Source organism: Cavia porcellus, unplaced genomic scaffold (assembly GCF_034190915.1).
Source record: "Cavia porcellus strain 051 isolate PalLab524CR breed Dunkin Hartley unplaced genomic scaffold, mCavPor4.1 scaffold_7, whole genome shotgun sequence".
Lineage (NCBI taxonomy): Eukaryota > Metazoa > Chordata > Mammalia > Rodentia > Caviidae > Cavia > Cavia porcellus.
This window is the reverse complement of record NW_026947490.1, coordinates 8645259-8648362: the sequence shown is the minus strand read 5'-3', so window position 1 is coordinate 8648362 and position 3104 is coordinate 8645259. Positions and strand designations below refer to the sequence as shown.

Sequence of the window (3104 nt, the reverse complement as noted above, 5' to 3'; positions counted from 1 at the left end):
ATAGCCATTTTGGATTTATTCTGATCTTGTCTTGAAGTCCTTTATTACACTCATTGCTTTGTTTTTATTGGTCTTATTCTGTTACGTTTTGTTTGATTTTTACTATGTCTGAAGTTATCTGCAACTATTTTGGAGAAAACATTATGGTTACCATTGCAGATTTCTTGAAGAAAACATTATAGTAACCATTGCTGATTTCCTATAGTTTTGAAGTCCTAGGTCAGACTGGTTTGCTTGATTGGCTTTATTCTGTTTCATTATCTTTAAAATAAAAGTAATAAGGAGAAGTGAGGTTGAAGGAAGGGGAGAGGACTGGGGAAAAAGTAGAATCGAGATGTATTGTGTGCAGGTACAAATGATGAATGTGATCATTATGTATATATAAAGTGTAACAATAAAATTCATTAATCAAGAAAAGTGGAGAATGTTTTAACATGCTTCACTATAACATATTCTCATTCAAAGATATTCTCATAAATGTGGAAGTCTCATATTTCAAAATTGTAAGTTCACTACAATGATGGTTAATTTTATGTGTTAACAGTACTGGACTACATTATGCCCAGATATCTGCTAAAAATACTAGATTTTTTTGTGTTTGAAAGTTTCTGGAAGAGATAGCACTTAAAATTATAGACTAAGTGAAGAAAACCCTCTTAAGTGGGAATAGGCAACATCCTAACGACTGAGAGATTTAGGAGAAGAGGAAGACAAAGAAGAGTGCATTTGCTTCATCCGTCTACATGAGCTGGAGCATCATCTTTCCTGAATCTTTTAGAACACTGATACTTCTGGTTTTCAGGTATTTGCCCTGGGAAATTTCCTTACACTGCTTGTTCCCTTTATTCTCAGGCTTGTGGGCTTTCACTGGAACTATAGTATTCACTTTCTTGGACTTCTACCTTGTAGATGGCCGGCTATGGGACCTCTCAGGCACCGTCCATCATTGCATGATTGATTCACCCTCCTTGTGACCCCTTTATTTTCCTAAAACTAGCTACATGCTGTTGACTTTGTTTCTCCGGAGAATCTTGATTAACAGGGTTGTGATGTATCTTAGATATATATACAAAATTATTATAAAGTGTTGAATGTAGTCAGAGATGTAAGACTAGAGAGATTTAAGTGGCTCAAAATGCACAATTCAGCGGAACAGGTTCTGGGGATCATAGGCTGATAACGGAAGATACTATATATTTTTCCAATACAGAAATGTTCAGCAGAATTATCAGGTTTTTAAAGAATTATGTGACCCTCCCATTATAACTCATCCTTCTCAGTTCTTGTATCCTCAGATTAGTAAGATTAAATTTTGTTTTATAAAATATTCTTTCATTCAGATAATTTTTATTGGAAGTTCAATTCATTAATTTAGTTTTTCTCTTCACTTGTGAGCACAGTAAACGTTTATTAACAGGGAAATTTTTAAGCTACTAAACTTCAAATATTGATGATTTTCAGTGAAGCTAAGAAATGCAAAAAATGAAACATCCTCAGCATAATAATTTTAATCTTAGTGAAATCAATGCTCATTTTCTCAGTCAGGATGTTTAATCTGGTAAACAGAATGAATGTCTTTTTGAGTTCTATTTCTTTGACAGTATTTTCAGAACATGGTGCCCTGGACATGTGAATTTCATTTCAGACTTCCCAGTCCAGTCCACTTAGTATCTGAATTTGCGCTACCTGCTTTAAAAAGAATTAGAGTGTTCAATTTTATTTGTAATGTATCTCTTAATTTGATTTTCTTTTAAAGACTGCCATTTTCAAGAAAATTAATGATGAAAAGATAACACCTGCATCCTCAAAGCCAGCATCAGGATGAGTGCTAATTAATGGTAATTCCCCAGTTGTTTATTTGTCAGCGATTATTTACACATTACAAAGAAGTGGTGAATTGTTACAAGATCACTTTATCTAATTGTTCTGTAACTCATCAGGTGCCTTCCTATAGGTCACCCAACTTCTGTTGTCACTGGTTCCAAGAATCCTTCATGTATGATGCATGGCTCAGATAATCACTGTACATTTTCTTCTCTACTGAAAGCATCATAGTCCTAGCCAACAAGACAGCAGTGAATCATGCTCATCCTTACCGTGGGCAGCTGCCAACGGTAGTATTGTCTGTTTGTACTATGTCTGAAGCAGTAGAGAGCATCTCCAGATATCAGCAGTGCAGTGTTCCCTTATACATCTAATATTTCATGCCACGATAATATTCCATATGAAATGCATTTCTCATCACTGGCCAAAAATTATATCTCAATGAACATAAATATTTGTGATGTGTAGAGTAAAATATTTTATGTTTATTTACATTTATACATGGTTTCCCAAAATAATTTGAAGCTGATATTTTGTGTTCACCTCCCATTGCTTTGATAGTTTTTAGTAACAATTTACTAAACTAAAAGAGTGATCTACCAGGCTGTGTGAAGATTTACCCACTTTTCTCTTACCTCTTATCTCTCGATCTTTGACATGTTACACAACATGTATACTATCAACAACATGTATACTAACTTTGTTGCTATCTTATGTTGTTCCTTTTTGGACACAACAATTTAAAGTGTTCCAAATTCAGTAGTCTTATTCTGTAAAATAATGGCTGTGACCTGTTTTTGTATTTTAGCAAAACATAAGAAACTGTCTGGATGTGGTGGCACATGCCTATGATCCCAGCACCTGGGAAGCCGAGGCAGGAAGAATCTGAGAACAAGGTGAATCTAGGCTACAGGTGAGATCAAGTCTGCCCTGAACTAGTGGAGACCTGGTGAGAGCATGTGAAATCCTGTTTTAAACAACAAAAAAATGAAAAAAGAAAGCAAACAATAAAATTACTGTAACTCCTTTTTCCTCTGAAGTTGTTTTTTTTTTTTTTTTTACTACAGGTGAAATTGAATCTAAGAATTGTGAAGTGTGAAATTTAATGTTGAATATTTATGAATCATACAAAATCCATATTTATGATTAGGATATTCATTCAGATCAAAGAGAAGCTTTACAAGTACTGATAACTAGATGCAATGATCGCATTTGTCAGCCTGTAAAAGACCAGTGGTGTGCCTGCTATTTATGTTTGAAGTTCAATACCCAATCTAATA

At 34.2% G+C, this 3104-nt stretch overlaps 1 long non-coding RNA gene across 1 annotated transcript; it reads left to right on the top strand.

Annotated features, from left to right (window-relative positions):
* The first annotated feature begins 1506 nt into the window (after positions 1 to 1506).
* On the top strand, positions 1507 to 2854 carry LOC134476706 (uncharacterized). The gene is made up of 2 exons (XR_010048514.1): positions 1507 to 1838; positions 2633 to 2854. It is a non-coding gene; the product is annotated as an uncharacterized LOC134476706 (long non-coding RNA).
* Positions 2855 to 3104: the final 250 nt, after the last annotated feature.